Source organism: Lichenostomus cassidix, chromosome 4A (genome assembly GCF_008360975.1).
Source record: "Lichenostomus cassidix isolate B80296 chromosome 4A, HeHo_3.0, whole genome shotgun sequence".
Classification (NCBI taxonomy): Eukaryota; Metazoa; Chordata; class Aves; order Passeriformes; family Meliphagidae; genus Lichenostomus; species Lichenostomus cassidix.
The window spans coordinates 17,321,156-17,340,914 of record NC_139485.1 but is presented as its reverse complement, the minus strand read 5'-3'; the positions used below and the strand labels follow the sequence as shown (position 1 = coordinate 17,340,914).

Here is a 19,759-nt window from a genome sequence, read left to right as displayed (position 1 = left end):
GCCCCTCTCTGCTGCTCACACACAAATGCTCTCTCTCGGGTTTTTTAAATTGAGTCATAATTGCCGCTGCCAAAAGCTGTCAGTACAACGGGATGGAAAGCAGTCAGCTCTTCTCAGTGTTATATAAAGTTGTCATTTTGGAAGAATGAGCAATGATAAAGAACTGTTGCAGTGCTTTTGCCCATTTTCGCAGTAAACCGTGCTGTTCATGTTGCTCGTGTTGGTCTCTTTTCTAATAAATTAATTTTCTCCTGTAAGGAAAGAATTCAAAACAAAGCAATAGGAATTTAGGCCCAATTTGTAGGGGAAATAAGGCTGCATTTTGAGAAATATTTCTATCACACATGCTCATTCCTGCATGCAGAATAGTAATGTATAACAAGATTTAAGACTTCCATGTAAAACATGAAATTGAATGTATTTTTTTTATCATGGCAGCATATTGGAAGGATCTAGCTGTACATTTAAAGAAAAAAATTTCTATAAAACCTTCGTAGCTCTGCATACAATACATATATAGACAACACAGTAGGCTGACTTCCCTAATCATGTGTGATTTAGTGAGTAATATAAGGCATATTAATATTTATAGTGTTTGAAGCTTTAGCAGAGAATGCTCTCCCTGGCTTCTGCACTATTGATATTTTCAAGTGGACAACAGCATGCCTGCTCTGAGAACTAATTCCTCTGCTGTCTCATTAATGTTCAAATGACTTCTAGGATGATTATTAATGAAAATGGACTCTGTGCAATCTAACTCTGCAGCAATTTCCTTTTGGCTTCCTGTAACCTACAAGGTAATGCTTCTGAAATTCTGCATTTCATAGCCATGGCTGAAAATCAGCCTTCAGAGCTGCAGCATCTGTGGCAACATGTGCTCTTGCATTCATTTGCTGAGTCAATGTTCCAGTTTTCTGATTCACTTCTCACCGAGGGGATAACAGCTTTGCTGAAGCTGCTCTGCACCAGGGCTGGCTGCTTCCTCAACCAGTGACTCATTGTTTTGTAGATGATCCTTTAAAGATTTCACAGTGGACAACCTGTGCCCATTAAACAGACATAACTTCCCTGGGCTGCTCATCTGCCTCCTGGTGCTATTACTTTTGTGTTGTTATCTGACTGCAGCTATCAACCATGCAGACATTAGAGGAAGGAAATATGTTCAGCTGACACACCAGCAGAAATTCACCTGACTGCAGGCTCTGTAAATCTGCCTTATAAATGCCTCTTGCCTTTATAAAACATGGAGCAAGACTGAAAATGGTCAAATTCTTCTGTAAAGCAAGAAATGTTAAAGCATAGAGGAGGAAGGCTTGGGGAGAAAACCTTGGATTCATGTGTTTACAGGAGCTGGGACTGAGTAACTCAAATAGGAACACAAAGGCCAGTGTGCTCTTAGAGATGGCAAAAAACGTGGAAATTATTCATTATATTATATTATGTTATTCATTATATTATATTATATTATTCATTATAGGCACATCATGGCAAAGCAGTCTTATGGAGCAAACTGCATTCAAAGGGCCTGATGTGCTTCAGCTATGAGCTGTTCTTCTTGTGTGAGTCAAGTAGCATAAATAATATTTAAGTGGTGGTTTGTTTTTTTTCCCCCCCCAGATGAGCACAATGATAGAGACTGGCCACCATAAATTGGCTATTTCTTTAAACTTTGTAAGTATCCAGGTTAAGTTTGATAATTTGAAATTTAGATTTTATGTCTGGGCAAATTGCAAGTTTGGAAGCATAAGAGGATGGTTTCTGGGTATCATTAACCCCATTGCAAACATCCTAGTTACAATTAGATCAGACAGAAGAAATTAATTATCCTCGGCATGGGAGCTTCAACATACACAGTAGTGTTGGAGATAAAGTCATGAAAATCTGGAAAATGTAGTAGCCTTGCTGTGTAGTACCTGAGAGGAGATGGATATTGGGATAACAATAATATCTTATCTCACTTTTACTTACAAATATAGCTTGGCTCAATACTGTGTGATTTCCTAATGAGAGGATGTTGCTGTACTTTGAATTCCTCAGAACAATTTCTCCAGACTTGTAAGGCAAAGGTATTCCTTTGTTTGTCCTGCACTTCTGCTGTTTTCCTTACAGCCTGTAGCTCATTTAATCCAGGAGAATTTGCTACAGCCCTAAACCCCCCACAGCAAACTTCTGTTCCCTTGCTGCTGCCCCAGTCCCCTTGCCCAGCAGCCTGGGGAGTGATTTTGGAAATCAATCCAGGGATAAACTCTGCTCCACCCCTGGCTGTTCCCAGCTCAGCCATCAGATCTGTGTTTCCCCAGCACATGCTGATCCACCTGCCTTTGGCATGGCAATCTTCCTATCTGGATAAATTACACAATGCTCTGATTGCCAGGGTGCCCTTGAGCTTATTAAGAGAGGAAAAGGAAAAAGTATCAGATGCTGTTCCAATGGCACAGGGGTGAAGGTCTTCTGAGCAGTTTCCCAGTCTATCAGTAGAACAAATACCACATCTGGGTATTTTTGAGTTGTTTCATCTGTCACATTTCAGATCTAACTTGATTTATTTGTGTTTGAATTAATTTTTCATATTTAGCTTGATTTAAAGATTTTGGAAGAAAAATATCTTCTAAGGCATATCTGTTTTTTTGGTTGTTTTTCCAAGTTGGCTTCTATTTTTGATTAATCTTCTGAGCAACAATATTCTGTTTTTCACTGTGTGCACACTGTACACATGATTTAAAATCCTGAACCTGAGATGTTAATATTCAAAGCCAGAATTGCATTACTGTCTTTATGATATAAAGATATTTTCAATATGTTCATACCAGTATCTGATTTTTAAATAACCCCTGTTTTTGCAGGGGGAATAAATATATAAAATAATGAATTTCTTTTGTGGTTCTATATTTAGCAATAATGATTATGTGCTTATTTATATTCATAGATACTATATAAAGTTGTTTTTATTGCTTTATGAAAAAGCTTTTTATTTTGTAAGAGGATACAGAGTCAACTTCATTTAATGCCCTCTTCTCAAGGGGTGAGGATAACTGAGATGGGAGGAAGTTTTCAAAACTTGTGTGACTCAGTGGCATTTTTGGTTGGATTGCTCTGCTCTCAGGAGGCTTCTCTGCAAAGCTGGCAGGAGCAGAGCAGTGTTCACAAGGAATGGAAATTCAAACTATTTCTTTAAATTTCTCACTTGATTTTAATATGTTTTCCGCTCAGTCATTCAATTCTTTTCTCTGTAAGAAGTTGGACAAAATCCTAAGTTAAGACTTTTTCTGGGTTTTTTTTTTTTGTTTGTTTTTTTGTTTTTGTAACTGTTTCTTTTTGGCTTGCATCAAAATAATTTCCTTAATAATGCCACAACGCAGAGCTCTTGTACAAATTAGCCTGAGAGAGATGTGTTGAAGTCATTGTGAGCCTCTTGCATTATTTACATCGTGACATTCTGTCAGTGCACTAATGCTCAAAACTGTTTGTATTTCTGGATTTAACAAATATGTAAATCAGGTGCACATTTCCCCGGGAATGCAAATGTCTCTAATGAGGAAACACGAACTTCAGAACAAACAAACAAAAGCAGAGAAAATGTTAAACAGCTCATGTGAAAGTGGGGATAAAGTGTGAGTGGACTAGAGAGAGTGGGATGTAATCCTTGCCCTGGGATTGTTTGATCAGCTCATCTCGAGGCTCTGACAGATCAATTGTTTCTTAGCTGGGGAAGAACGGCAGCCAGACTGAGCTTTCCCAAAAGAAGGCATGAAAATCTCTGCTTTTGCTCTTTGTGGCAATCTAGAGAGCTGGGAGGATTGAGTTCTGCTGGCTGAGTTCCTTAGCTCTGGCACAGCACACTCCAAAGGGCTCAGCTCTCTGAAACACTTGTTTGTGTTACAATAATTAAAATTGCTGCTTGATTTCAGTGCAGAAGCACAGAATGGGAATAACATCGTGGTGAATTGGGTTTAAGTATTATAGGAGGATTTGAATGTCCTTCAGAGAAGCATTCAGTTCAGATTTCATGTCAAAACATTGCCCTGATTTAGTGGGGATGACAGATACAGATATCTGTGAATCCAATGCTCTAGATGGAGTCTGTGTGAGGTGGGAATGGTTTTTATTGTGCTGTGTTTGTGCTGTGCTTTTTATTATGCACTGCTCACTGAAAACTTTATCTTCCATTACAAGCTGAATCCCTTTCTGAAGAGCAATTAAACAAAATTTGCTTACTAAAATAAGACATCATTTATTTCAAGCTGGCTTCTATTTTGAATTTTGATGGCTTCCTGCTAAATATGCAAGCTTTCTTTTCTGTGAAATTAGCTCAGTATCTAAAAATCTGAGTTGCTTGGTATTTTGTTTTTCAGCATGTAGCTTCAGCCTCCAAAGTACTGGTATGCATTATATTTCCCAATTATCAGCCATCTTTAAGGAGATCATTATGGTAAAATTAGTCTGAGTTCTCAAAGATCTATGAATTATGGATAGTGCATGAGTAATAAATGGGGTAAAATGTTTTAATTAACATTCTTCAGTAATCCTTTAGCTGCGTACTGTACGTAACCATTGCCTTCTCTCCTAATTCCAGAGTTTTAACTCCAAAAGGTGCTTTGTGTCTGGTGCAGTCAGATGTCACTTGGGTTTGTTCAGTGACAGCACCACCCTCATGGTGCTTCTGCCTCATTTCTCTGTGTCACTGCAGATCTGGTCTTGCTTTAGCACTCCCTCATTTGTTTGTGCTGCCAGAGCTGATGGGGAAGCATCATGAATAGCAGATATTATCTTGAAAAATACCATCTTGAAAAATGCCATCTTGAACTTCCATGTGCTGCTTCATCTGTCATGCAGATATGATGTTTGCTAGGCTGGAGAACAAGTTCTCTGAGCAAAATGATTTCCTGATAAAATCTGTCCCAGAAGTTCTGCCAACCCTCCAGACCCCAATGTCCATAAAATGTCCACCCAGGACTTTGCAGGAGAGGCAGAACTGGAACCTTGCTGGTGACCTCAGTCCCTCTCAGCCTCGCTTCCCCCAGAAAGGTGCAGCAAAGGTCTGCAGCAATATCAGCAACACAGCATTTATTTCTCATTTCTTTCTCAGCTTTCCACTCCCAACAGCTCTTCCCTTCCCCTTTCCCAGGAGTTAACACCATGTAGGGGGAGCTGCTTTTGTGCTCTGTGAACTCTGAAACCTCAGCTCTGGAGGAGTCAGGAGGCCATAATTACTGGGAGCTGCTGGGCAAAGAAAACCTGATATTCACAAAACTCTCACTAGAAGCTGGGCTAGGACCTTATTAAATTGATACCTCTAATACCTCTAATTAATAGCTTGGCTGGGTCTCCAGGAGAGCAAGAGTTCAGTGACTTTCTTAAAAATTATGCTTCACTCTCTGCACATTAAACTGACTTTTAAGTGGTGTACAATTGCTGTCAGCTAAAATGCTGCTCAGAAATCTGAACTGGCAGGTGCCCTTAAATCTTGTTGGTTTGGATTAATGTTTTAAGTGCTACCAGAAATTATATTTACAGTGCATGAAAGCAACTTTCAAATGTAACTGAGACGCAGAACATTATTTAAAGACTCAGACCTTCCAGTGGAGTATTTATGTTTTACCCTAATTTTATAGAAAAAATATAAGCAAAAAGGTTACATGACAAAACAGCAGGTAAATGCACTAAGTTTATGGAGGTGAACTTCTCTAGGGAGGAGAGTTTATCTAAGCTTTCCTTGGGATTTGCCACTTTACAAAAAACAACTTTTATGTCAGGAATTTTAAAGTGATATCTTAGGAACATCCTTCACCTTTTGAGTTCTCTTCTTGTATTCAAACTGCTCATTGTGAATATAAAACTCATTAAAGTAACCAAAATGGAAGATTTGGAATGAAGAATTCAGGAAAGAAGAAACATGGCAGCTTTAGCGAACAGCCTGCCATTTCATAAACTTTGTAAAAAGCTCCTTGACTTCATATTGTTGTTAATTTTAATTTGAAATGTTGATTTCTTTTCACCAAAGCTCTTTCATCAGTTGGTAGGTGCTGTTTGTGCCAGAGGTCCCATGTGAAATCACACCTTGGTGTTCTACATTGTAAGGTTGTCAGAACAAGACATGGATTTTCAAACTACAGGAGTGAAGGAGAGATGAGCATTTTCCTTTGTTCCTCTTTGGGATTATTTCAATATATTTTTCTACAGAGAAATAACTATTTGATTTTATTGTAAGATGATTTTTTCCATTTTTTTCCCCTTTTTCCCTTTTTTTTTAGGCTTCATGGACAAAAATAGTTCTAAAGTTCTCTGTTCTCCTTCTCAAGGACAGTGGAAATGAATTTTTTTTTTTTTATTTCTGAGTTTATGTTGCTCTCTTTTTAGAACTAATCCTCACAACACTAGTCTGACTGGCTTTTCAGATTTAAAAGTTCTCTGAGAGAGCAGAGAGAAGAAAGGCTATGAGAGAACAAGGATGTTAGTTTGATTTACTTATGAAATAATTATGATTTCCTTTTCTAAATACTTTCTGCCAGAAAGATATGAAGAGGTATTTAGCAGCAATAAATGTAAACTCTCTGGATTTTGATTTTGCAGGTTTAAAGACACCTCAAGTGAAGGTGCAGCAGAAGGGTTGCCTGGGAAGTGAGTGGATAATAATTGGTAAATGGATAATAATTGGTACAAGAGACCTGGGAGGTTCAACAAAACTCTTCTGGTTTGCATTTGATGGTCAATAATTTATTTTTGCAGCTGGAATTTCTGTGCTGTTCTGTTGGTTTGTGTGTTTCTATTTCTCCCTTCACTGAGGATGCTTTCTGCTCCATCTCAGCCTTTCCTGTCATCCTCAGCTGTATCACTTTCCCCACAGCTCTGAAACTTAAAGGATTTCTAAAAATCCTTCATTCCCTGAGATCAAAAGCTTCTGTAAACCTGGCTAAGTCAGCACCACTGCAGCTATTTGAGGTAATATTGGTTGACAATCTACCTCCCAAATCTCTTTCTTGCCTCAAGTGTCTGAGCCAGTGACTTAAGCAATGGCACAGATTTGATCAGTATTCTTATTTTCCACCAAGGTCTTACCTCTGCTGCCTTACCCTTGATGCAGTTCTCCTCTGACCAATTCTGCTTAAGAAGTTGTGGCTGTTTTCTGATCCCACTGATCCCAAGTGGTTTCAAATCCACTTTTCCTTTTTTTTAAGGAGTCATTTCTCCATGTTTAAATCGAAGCCAGCATGAAGAAGGCAGTAGTGCTTCAGCAGGGATTGAGCTGAATATATTTCCTTCTGAGCTCAATTAGCTTGTGCTCTTTAATTTCACTTGCAGCTATGACTACAATAGCTGTAATGAAACTGAATTCTGAAGTTTTCTGTGACCATGAAACAGTTCTTTCTCCAAAAATGAGCCTTTAGGTTGGTATTTGTTTGAAAAACGAACAGTGAACCTTCCCAATGTTGAGGTGTTCCCAGTATGGATTCCACTTTCTCATTTTAAAGGCTCTCTAGTACTTCTGCCTGTTGTCTCCCAGGTAGGTGAGGAACTCCCTCAAAGGGTCTATTTTCAAATATGGTTTTTATGGCTGGATTACATCCCAAATTCCTGTGGTAATTGAGCTGAGCTAGCCTGGATTGTGCTGCTGTGTCTGGTTGCCAGCACTGCTCCTGGGCAAGAGGCTGTGCACACCCTGACATGGAGAGAGGAAACAGGGAAACACAACCTCTCATTTGGGAAGCAAACAAAAAAATCCTGTGTGCTCATTTCAGCTGCTCCTGCAAGAGCAAAATAATCTCCAAAAATCGAAGAGGAATCAGAGTAGGCATCCTGCTGCTCGCCCACTCCATGCCTATCAGTCAATTTGTGTGAGGAGAAATAATGGATAAAGAGTGTCTCCTCTGAAAAATATTTATGACATCCTCGTTCCAGCTTGTTTCCTTGCTTGATTTCATTTTGGTATTGAAAGAAAAGGCTGACATATTCCTCGGTGGCTGATGTCTTTAGGAATATTCAGGGTAGTCCCACTGATTAAGATTTTCATATTAATACCAAAAGTAATCAGCATGAAATTGCAGAAGGAGAGCCACCTTTCCTGTTTGGGCAATAAAAATGCAGAATAAACCAGTGAAAAGCTGTGTCTTCTGTCTGTCTGAAGCACATGATGGGTTAATCACTCATGAAGGAATCATTATCTTGCGAGTGCGACTTACAGCTCAGGGGAAATGAGAAATAAAATAAATACCACGCTGTTATTTTTCTTTATTATTGGAAGACTTTGCGTGGTGTCAATGCATGCAGAGAATGTTGGACAAGTGTTTAAAGAGATTAAGGCACTGTTTGGGAAGGATTTTCAGAGAAAACTGGGAAAGCTATTACACAGTGTGCTACTTCATGTCTGAGAAGGTTAGAAAAACTTGCAGAATAGGTAACAAGACTGAATAAACAAATAGTTTTATGCCTGCTGAACCGTGGGGGTGTTTGCCTAAATAACAGAGACATAAGCTTTTAATTTTTAATACAAGTGAAATTTCTTTCAAGTACCACTTTGTGTGATACAACAACTGCAGTTCATAGAAAAATATGGCTGAAGGAAGCTTTTCAGCTTTTTTTTTCAGTTTATTCTTCACCCATAAGAAAAGATCCACTAAGCTATTTGTAATTAGTATTGACTCTGTTTTTGAAATATCCTTTTTTTAGCATGTTCAGACCCTCCTTTTTTTCTCTTTTTAAATACAACTCTAAATCAGTTCCCCAGAGTCACTGCAGCAGGTTACAAACACATGATTTGGACCTAAAAAGGGAAATTCATGAGAACATTAGGGAACTTTATATAGTAAGTCATGTATTTAGTAAGAGTTTGACTTTTCAAACTCTGTCTTAAGGGATATTTAGGGAGAAGAAGAAACGACCCCTAGAAATGTCTAATTTTTTATGCTTAACAATCTTTTGCTACAAACAAATGAACATTTCTAGCTGTGTGTAGCATCTGTTTTTGAAAAGGACGAGTTGCTGAAAAAGTTTTATAAAATGAGTCTTCTGTGTTCGTAGAAGGAAATAGGAATTGTGGACAAGCCCATTATTGTTTTAAAATTATTATTTTTATTATTTTTTTTATTATTGTTTTAAAATGTCTCCTCATTTCCACACCTCCTTCACAGTGAAATCCATCTGGAAAACAAGTGAAATTCGTGGAGCTTGATAATGAATGAGGAATTGTCTGAAGGAAATCATATCTCTGCCCACTGTTTGGGGTCAGTGTGAGGAGAGGTGTGATGGGTGAAGCAGAAATTCCAACAAAGCCACAGAAGATCAGTGGATATGAGCAGAAGGTGAGGGGAATTCAGTGGGAATGAGACTTGTAATGTTGGGTTTCAAAGATAATGTCATATTCTACTGAAATGGAACCATGGGAGAGTCTAAAAATTATCAATATCCATGGGAAAATCTAAAAATTATCAATATCCATGGGAAAGTCTAAAAATTACCAATATCCTGATAATGTGAGGAATAAAAGAACAATTCCACGTGACAGATGCTTTAGATCCTTGTCTCTGAAAGCAAACTGTCTGCCAATCCTGGCCTTAAAACGGGGTATTTTCTGTTTGCTGGGGTTCCTGTGCTTGTTGGCAGTTCCACTGAAATTATTTATATCCATGAGCACTCTGGGCAGTGAGATGCACTGCACTGGGCACTGCTGAGAGCCCTGCAGCCCCAGGTCACTGCCAGTTGTCACAGCATTAAAAATGCCATGGTGGTGCCTTTTTGTGTCACCAAGAGCCAGAGTTAAGTGGGATAACATTACTGTGTCAGGGTAGTGGGACAATAAACGCATAACAGCTGCTATTAGACACTGAAAGTACAAAATAAATCTGCTTCTGAGAACAGCATTGTGAATGAAAATGGAGAGAGAGAATTATCCTTTGCTGGTGGCTTTTAGCATAGCAGCGGGAGCTGCTTTCCTCCTTTCTGATTTTCAGTTCTCCAGAGAGACCAGGGACTCTTAGATTGTTAGCTTGGCAGGAGAAGTTGGGTGTCCAATTTTTGTTAAGTTTGTTTTTACTCAGGATTAGTAAACTGCATTTATGGCAAATAACCTAGTAGTTATGGCGGATTTGCATATTATTTGCTTTTGATAAAATTGTTGGTTTTGCCCTTTTGGAGCTTCCAGACAACTGGAGGAAAAAGGACACCCAAGTTACTTATAAGCTCCTGTTGTTTTACTTGTAATGTTTACTACTTTTTAATTGTAATTTTTACTACTTTTTAATATTTAGCTACTGCACTGCTGTTCTTGATCCACTGCCCTCTCTGCTTCCCAGAAACTCAGTGTATGAACTTGCAGCAAACCTTTTCAGTGATTGCCACCCTGAAAAGAACAGTGTGAAAAGGCATCAAAGTCAATCCATGTGATGCACATTTTGGGCTCTCACTTCCCACAGGAACACATCAGAAGACAAGGTGGGTTATTAAGCTAACCAAGCTCAAATTTGTCTTACAAGGTTTCCATTCATTCCAATGGGACATGAATATTTTGTTTCCTAATCAGCACAATTAGCCTGCAGCTCCTGTTGCAGTGTGTCACTGCAGTGACAGCTCCCCCTGAATGACAGCTCACATCTCTAGTGAGAAATGACAGCATCTGTAAACCAGGGCTGGTTAAAGAAGAGGCTCAGCTCTTGAGTGACTATTTTGCAGTTAATCACTGCTGCATTTTGCAATATACCTTAAATATTCCTGTTTTAAAACAGGTCTAACTGGCCTGAAAGGGACTTAGAAGGGTGCATGGCAGGATATTGTATTTCAGCACCTATTACCACAATATTATTGATGGCAATTAGAGGATTCTCAGAGGCATTCTGCACATTGTAAAGTGTGATTTAGTAAAAAAGTCATTAGTGATGGGTGTCAGGATTTGTAATACTCACCTTAGTGGCAAACTCTTATCCTGCCTTTTGTTGTCACTGGGCAGTCACTGTCACCTGCCTTTCTCTAAAGAAGGACTTATTTTATGTAGCAGAAGCCACTGCTTGTCTCCTGAATGTGCATTTGCATGCAGCTCTGTTATATTTATTATCCCATTTATCCTTAGGTTTCTTTAATGACATCTTGCTTAACAAAAAATGAGAAATGAGTATTTTACAGTCTTGGGCACAGGAAAGGACTCTTGGACTGGAGGCTGACTGCGAATCTCTCACATGGTTTTCATGCTCATGAGTGTAGCCAGAAATCTGAATATAAACCACTGTAAGGTTTGCTAAGTATTTTAAACACGAGTTTTGGGATTTCAATTTGTGTCTGCAATACATGGACTGTGTTTAGTTTCAGATCTTGGGACAAGGGATCAGCTCAGTCATGTCTGGGTGGCAGCTAGCAGAGACCTCATTTTGTGCTTGCAGAGCAGAGAAATTACTGCAAAATACATCTCTAAGAATAATGTGATCCTTCCTCCCCAAATGAGAAAAATAACTGCCAACACTATAAGTGCTACTGAACACTTTAAAAATGCTCAGAAAGTCTGCAAATTGTCAGAAAGTTTTAAGGTGTATTATGGCAGAAGCCTTGACATAAGTGTGCTGCAGACATCAAAAAGACTAATGCCGGTGTCATGCTGATTTCATTTCCCTTTTGTTGTATAAATATACACAAAGTACTTTAAAAATATTGGAGGTGATCTGAAGTGGTTCATAAAACCTTGCTGGTTTGCAAATCACTCCGATATTTTAACTGCATTGCCTGGTGCTGAGTTAGTGTCTGGAGGCATCCTGCATTATATTATACCTTGGAATTGCATCTGAAAGCTGTGGATGCAAAATGGTGATCCAGAAACTTGGTATTTAGGCTGGAAGAAAAAGGAGCAACTTGTGTGTTGCATCTGTGGTGGGGAATTCTGCTCTTGGTAACTCCAACAGCTTCTTTGTTTAAACAGTGATGATGGTTTTGTCTTTCCACTGCACCTCAGTGGGAAAAGCTTTTTTAAGGCTCTTTACTTTCAGCTTTCCTTCTGAGCTTCTTCTCTTATGAATCATCTTTTTGGTACCAAAACTCAGAGACTCTGAAGGAGCTCTGCTGCCTGGTGATGCAGCTGTACATTTTATTCAGTATATAGAGACAGCCATGGCTGGTAAATATTTGCTCTGTTGGCAGTTGAAGAAGGTTCCTCTGAGAAGGATGACTGAAACTGGCGATGATTTTTGAATTTCAAGTAATTAAATGACGTTCAAATAATTTCGCAAACGTTAAATAATCTTAATGAAGAATAATAAAAAAATTAATGTTCAGCAGTTAATGACCAAGAAAATTTGTTTTCAGCAGTTTAAGGCCATTTAAAAGATTTCAATATTTTACAGCGTTAATGCCTAAATTATATCACTTAGGATATTAATAGGACGTTTAACTTGTATTTCTTTATTTATATGCCTATAAGTTTTGGCAGACATTTGGCATGGGACAGCTGAGAGTACCTAATTACCATTTTTAAGATCCACTAACTCATTTCCCCCACCCCATGCTATATTTACCCTCCATGTGATGGCTATAAAAACTCCTATTCTGAGGGCTCACTGATCCATATTTTGGTGGGGTGGTTCAAAATGTTCTGCAGTCACACAGAGTATTGCCTGGGCGTTTTACATAAAGCCAAGCCAGGTTTATGTAACAGAAACAGAATATGTAACGTGTGGCAAATAGTATTTGTGATCTCTCTGCTCCCAAACTCTGCTACCTGAAAATTGGTTCATTTTATTGCTTTCTGTGCTCACTAATTAGTGTTTTTCATATGTTCTAGGCTAACTGGTCATATATGCAGTGAGTCCAGCAATTATCAGAACCACTTCAAAGCATTTCTTAGAGTTGTTAACATGATGAGGTTGGATGACAAAACATGTAATGAAATACTTTATCTTCAGAAAAATGCAGAGTTGGTGTCATGTAACATTTGATGATAGATAAGCTAAGGTAATTGCACAAAATAAATGTCATCATCACCTGTGTGAAGATAAATGGCTTTTCCTGCACTAGCATGCTTTTGCTCATAAAATGCTGCCATTCTACCAGTTGTGCCCATTGTTTTGCCAAATAAATTTTATAATGGCCATCAAAGGAAAGTGTGATGTGTCTGTGTAAGTGTTACAGCATTAACAGAGGGCATTCCTGTGGTTCTGTGCAATTGAAATCCATGACATTGTTACCTGAGAAGTTGTTTTGTAGCACTGTCACTTGACAGAAATGTATTTATTTCCATTCCCAACATACCTAAAAGTCAAAAAGGCTGTCATCTGGGAGGGTGGCAGTGTGTGAGTGGCAATGTGAGAGGAATTTCCTTCTGTCCCGATAACAGCACTGCCAGGGTACAAGGATTTGCCAGGAGAAAAGTGTCCATTGCATATCCTTGGAATAAAAGAAAGGTCCAAGAGTATTATCAAAAGAATTTAAAAATATGAAGCATTTTCAGAGTTTTTTTTTATTAGGAACTGGGAAGCATTTCCCATCATGCACATGTAAAATGAAGATATATATTGTAAATATGAAAATTTCTGAGAATTCTGGGCTAAGGGATAACTGCTAGATAATTACTTAATATCATATTTGTTAAGTTGATTTGTGGTCCAAAACCAGTGGTCTGAGATTTTACCCACAGATGCAGTGAATGTCTGCATTCCATCTGACACACTGATATCCCAGACTTAATGAAAGCAGCATTTCTAATACTCCAGTAAACAAAACCAATATGTATTCAGATGAAGATTTAAATTGCTTTTATGTTTGCTGAGTACTAACTATCCTGGACGTGTTTGGATGTTACTTTCCCTCGTTACTCCTGTTTTATTGAGAAATGGTTCTCATTTGGCTCTTTGTAGCTACTAGTAATTTAACAGATAATAGTTGGTGGCATTTGAAAATGTTAATTTTTTTTTCCTCTAGATCTCTTACTGTGACTTTTCCCCTGTGAAACACCAGGAGAAACATCCTTTGTCTCTCAGTGTCTTGTAGAAACTGTCAGAATGTCAGGGTGTGGAACACACTGTGTTTGGTGACCACAGGAGTGAGCCCAGCACGAGGGCAGCAGTTTGCTGCTCCATGTGATTATTCCCAATCTGTGCCATTAAATATGAAATCAAATTAATTAAGCAATGCAGTGGTTGTTGGTGCACTGATTGGGGCAGTGGCAGCTGCACACTCTGTGTCCCACAGAAAACACAACCCTGTGTGTCCTGCAGAACATATAACCCCGTGTGTCCCATGGAAACATGAAACCCAACCCTGTGTGTCCCCTGAGCTGTTTTGTTCCTGCCAGTCCCTGTGGCTGTGGTGTTAAGGCTTCACTGCAGATGTTTGTTACAGGTGACTTCAATACTCCCACCTGGCAAATCCCCGAAGGAATTATGGAATCTTCTCAAATGAGTTAGATCAGCTTCTGTGCAAAGCTCCAGGGTCTGGATGGCACAGTCAGATTGTGGAATTTCCCTCCCTGCATGCAGAGTGTCCTGGATGAACACCTCAGCAGGACCTGATTGTCTGGCATGAGGAGCAGAGAACACACTTTGTTTGGAAGCTGCATGTGCTTTTTAATGTCCCTCCTAAGGACATCCACGTGAATGTACTTTCACACAGCTCGCTGGAGTCCAACCCAAACTGCATTTAACATTTGAGTTCCTGTAGCTGAAAGGGTCATCACTGAGTGACTGGCACCTGTAAGCACTGCAGGTAATGATGCAGAGCTTTCTGCCTTGGCTGGAGAGAGCTGCTCCCATTCCTGCAGGAATTCCTGCACTGCCTGTGCGCTGATAGTCAGGAGAACATTGCCACCCTTTGGCCACACAGCCGAGGCACACAGCCAGAGAAACACGTCGTGCGAGTCGGGGATGCTGCAGCAAAACTGTTTAGGAGTGTATTCATTTGTAATGTAAGTGCTCAGCAATGGGAGCCCGGTTGGGTGGAGGCTGTAGGCATCATTTGCTTTGATTTAGTGTATTTCTCACCGCGGTGATGTGTTTAGAGAGAATATATTATGCTACGTACTAATTATGTTTTCCTGAGAACTGAATTGCATATGCATTGTGAAGATAGGATGGAGGCTACCATGGTTACCATTGTGCACCCAGGAACTTATTTTATACAGTGCCAATTAATCTGAGGTAATGCTTGAGAGAGAAGAACATTGAATAAGAAATGCTAATGTCTCAGCTGAAAGATGGAAATTAGATAGAAAAGCACGGCTTTTATTGAAAATTATATGTCAGGGTCAGCATTTATAAATGAATCCACCTGTAGGACTAAAACCAACAGCTCTGTCTTGCATTAAAAACCTGTATTTCCCTAGGCCTAATTGACACGCAGGACACTGCTGATTTATCAAGGATATTCTCTGAATAGGAGTTTTTCCTTCTCGTGATGTTAACAGCATATTCCTGCAGTCGAGACTGTAATTGGGGATTAGTGCAATGGCAGGAAGAGAGTGCATTTGCACGATGCAAAGACATCTAAACCTTATCAGGTTCCAGTTTCCAGGGACAAACCTTGTGCCTCTGGCCAAAGGCTTCCAGATGGTGTGGACTGAGCAGAGCACAGCTCTGCCTCCTTCCTGCTCCTGGAGCTCTTGAAATGCTGCTGATGTGGCTTTTCAGTCACCTCTGTTTGTTTGCATGGCAGGGTTTGGTGGCAGGGGAGACCCAGGGGTGCAGTGACAAAGTTATGTCCAGGAGCAGCTGCAGCCAGAGCAGAGAGGGTGAGGAGATGGGAGAAGCAGCCCTGGAGCTCAGGGCAGGGCAGGAGGAGGGACAGGGGCTGCTCCAGAGCAGATGTTCTCCTGCAGCCCAAGGTGCAGCCCCTGGAGAGGAGCTGGGATCCATCTGGAGCCCCTGAGGAGCCCAGGCTGAGCAGGGCACTGCTGAGACAAGCTGTGTCCCATGGGAAGCCCACCCTGGGTTTGCTGGCAGGATCTGTGTCCCATGGGAAGCCCACCCTGGGTTTGCTGGCAGGATCTGTGTCCCATGGGAAGCCCACCCTGGGTTTTCTGGCAGGATCTGTGTCCCATGGGAAGCCCACCCTGGGTTTGCTGGCAGGATCTGTGTCCCCACAGGACACCCCCTCTGCTCCTGCAGGACTGCATCCCATGGGAAAGGACCCACGCTGGAGCAGTTTGTGAGCAGCTGCAGCCCATGGAAAGGGATCAGTGCTGGAGAAGTTCATTTAATAATAATTAGACAATTTTTATCATTTTTCAAATGAACATTTAATCTTTAGAAGGAATTCTTCCATCCCTTTTGATTGGCTGTAATGCATGACCAGTTGGACTGCAGTGAACTTGGCTGATGCTCTGCTGAGGCAGATGAGGGAATCCTTGCATTGTGCATTCTGCTGCCTGAGCAATGTCACATTCGGTGGGATTGGCAATTTTTGGCAAAACAGTAATGGCAACAACCAGTGGGGAGGCAGCAGCTTCAGCTTCCACAGATGCTCCAGCAGTGAAGAGCTGCTCAAGGCAGAAGCTTTGATGCTTAAGTGATGGAATGTTTATCTCAAGTAGAAATTTAGGTAATAAAATTCATTGGTGCCTTGTCCAAGTGTTATTCATAAATATATTCCATTGGCTTAGGGGACTTGTAAGTATATTATTACTATCTTTCATTAAAACCAGATTTTCTGTTCACAGTAAAGCATGTCAATGAAAATAAAAGTAAACCTTTTCCAACAAAATGCCCCACTAAAAGAGGATATTTCTTCTAAGGTGTTTTCAGAGGAAATATTTACTAGCCAAATATTTTGGAAAATGCTTAGTCCCTGATTCACAGCCGATGTATTAAACTTTTGTTGAACTAAAACAGAGCTGCACAGATGTGTGACAAAGAACCAAGGGCATTTCTGCATCTCTGTCAGAGCAAGTTCATGTTTAATCATCAAATTCTTGGCAAGAATATTTCTGCAACCTGTGTCAGTGGAATATGTACGAGTTCAGAAAGCAAGTATGTGTAATTATCTCATTATCTACTCTCGATAATAAAATGATTGAGTTGCCTAAATGCTTATCAGTGGAAAACCAATGGAAATAGTAGATCTGTAGTTGTGAATAGAAACCTTAATTTGTCAGTCTGCTGGAATCTGCCTGATCTCTGAACTCCTCTCCTTCCTGGGTGAAACGTTTCCTTTCTGCTAGTCTTTGTTAGAAGGATTCCAGTGAGTGATTTAATTTTCTCCTTACAAACTCCTGTGCAGGTCTCCCTTTGGCAGCAGCAGAGTTGATTTGTGAAGCAAACCTGCACCTGAGCAGGTAAAAAACTGCTGCAGGCAGGGCAGGGAGTGCAAAAACTGCACCAAAACTGCCCAGGGCAGTGCTGGTGGGAGGATATTTGGGATGTGGATCCATCAGGCAGGGTGGGTGAGGCGTTCTGAGAGCATCTGGCTGGCTGGACTCACAGATGGACAAGTTCTGAGTGACTGACCAGCGCTGGTTATTCAGCAAGCTGGCAGCAATTGGCTGCTCTGGAGGAAAGCTGCAGTGGAGCTGAAGGCCATTGCAGCTGAAAACCTGGAGCTGAGAGCAGGGAAGGTGGGAGGGAAAGACAAAGAGCACTGTATTAATTAATATTAATTTTAGAAGCTTAGCTTTTGAATTAAAATCCTAAGATAAGTAGTTATAGAGCAAGTTTAAATGCTAGGGAGAAGTAGGGCACAGTATAAATGCACCTTGCTTCATTTGCAATCCAAATGGAAACATGCAGAGTGGTTTCTTGGAATCTGTGATACTCTTAGAAATTGGGACTCATCCTATAGGCAAAAGTCATTACAATAGGACCAAAAAAAATCATTTATTTGACAGTAGCTGTCACAGGGTTGTGTCTGCTAAATTATATCCATTATATCCAATTTATATCCAAATGGATGAAATTTATTGATTATTTACCTGTTGAACAGCACATGGAATTATCCTTTTGAAGGAGGCTAACCATTGCTTCTAATGGCATTAGCTTATCCCTCCTACCTCTTCTTCTTTCCCAGTTTATAAATTCCCTGATTTTTGGCAATTTTTGGTTTTGTACTTAGGCTGTATAATTTAGCATCATAAATAGCTGAGACTGGCAAGCAAAGTGTAACTGATAATGTCTCCAGCAGTTTCTTTTATGTTCTGGACTAATTGTAAACAAGAATAAAACTGATTATTTCAGCAAACTGTCAGAAAAATTGGTTTTAATTTTAGATTTTGCCTACAGCCAATAGAAAGAGGATGATACTTGCATTGGTTAACCTCAACTGAGGATGGAAGGAGCCAAAACTACCATAAATACACTTAGAAAAGATTCCCATGGATCTTTGTTTTGTGGCACGTTGCGTGACTGTGGAAAAAGAGTTGGATTTGTGTGTCTCCTGCAAGCTCATCCTCTCACTGCTGAGCACTCTGTTTATCCATTCTCTGTGAAAAATGCACTTTGCTCTCGTGTTGGATGGCTGGGATGTCCTGTGAGGTCTCTCAAGGGTTGGCTCCCTTTGGGATGACTCTCAGGGTGCTCTGTCCCCCAGGCACTGAGGCTCTCCTGCTCTCCCTGCAGTGTGTGACACACTGAGCTCAACTCCTCTGCGTGCAGCCAGAGAGTCCCAGCGAGCAGTTTTGCTCATTTGCTCCCTGCAGAGAAATGACATTTGTTCTCCACAGCATTTTCCCTCGAGAGGAGCAGTTATTGGCTCATGTCATGAGCAGTCTGCCATTCCCCAGTGATTGATTCCTCCAGGCAGACATGGATCCCTTTCAATACTCACTGATCCAAATTTCACTCTCATTGATTGCAGGAATGTGTGGTGCCTGTGAGAACAGGAACTGTTCTTGAGCAATGTTCATGTTCAGCTGGGTTTGTTTGTGGTGCAGTGCTGTGAGGTGTGCAGTGTGTGTAAATACACACCTGCTTAGGGGAATAAAAGGCTTTTTATTGCAGTAGCCCTTTGGTAGCAACTAGCTGACCCTAATCCTGCCTCTGGGACACACTTGCAGAGTCTGTCAGGATAATCAGAATAGCAATAGATAATCAGAATGGCAAAAGTTCTTCTGCTTTCCTTACCTACTGCAGACGGTTTGAGGGTAAGTAGCAGGCAATATATATAAATAATAGACAATATTATATTATTATGCATAGGCCAAATTTTTGTTGCTTTGGTGATGACTAACCCAACGAAATTTAAGACACATTGATAGCAAAAGATAAGAATGAGAAAGTGATGTTAAAATTTGATGTCAAGCAGTACCATATCCATATCCATGGTACCTCTCCATATCCCTTATGGCTGCTACTGGGTTTCTCTGGTGACATTACTCTGGAGTAAAATTTGTGCTTTCTGTGTAAAGTTGTAGTATTTCTGCTCTTTGTTGCTTTCTGAGGGAGCCAGAGAGATGAACTGGATAAGAGTTGAGATGAGCTGTGGAGATGGACTGGATAAAGATGCAGTGAAATAATTCAGTGCTGTGGTGAGCAAACCTTGTGGGTTTGGTTGGGCCAAGGTCAGGTCAGTGTGCAGAGCAGCTCAGTGTGCCACACTCACCCTGCCTGGGACTGCTAAAATAACAATCATTGCTATTTTGAGGCTCTTCTCTATTGCAATACAGTTTTTCCAGGCTTGAGCATGAGGGGGAAATAAATTATTCCAAAAGAATCCAAATGAATGGGAAAGTAACCCAGTGATGAACTCAGTCCAGCCTGGACTTATGGGTTTTTTTGTCTTCCTGGTTAAACACACTAAGCCAACAGTTCTGGTGCTTTACACAGTACATTAAACAGCTTAATCATACTGTCCTCTCTTGCATTAATAA

The 19,759-nt window shown here is 40.3% G+C and overlaps 1 long non-coding RNA gene across 3 annotated transcripts in view; it reads left to right on the top strand.

Annotated features, from left to right (window-relative positions):
* Positions 1–13,327, top strand: part of LOC146437592 (uncharacterized) — a 72,131-nt gene extending 58,804 nt beyond the window's left edge. For 2 of the 3 annotated variants that reach the window (XR_014852305.1, XR_014852306.1), the window contains 4 exons: positions 9,126–9,296; positions 10,287–10,425; positions 11,057–11,211; positions 12,752–13,327. This is a non-coding gene — a long non-coding RNA (uncharacterized LOC146437592). Of the gene's footprint in view, positions 1–9,125; positions 9,297–10,241; positions 10,426–11,056; positions 11,212–12,751 lie in introns of all 3 variants that reach the window. The other variant, XR_014852307.1, reaches the window with a different exon arrangement.
* The last annotated feature ends 6,432 nt before the right edge of the window (positions 13,328–19,759 follow it).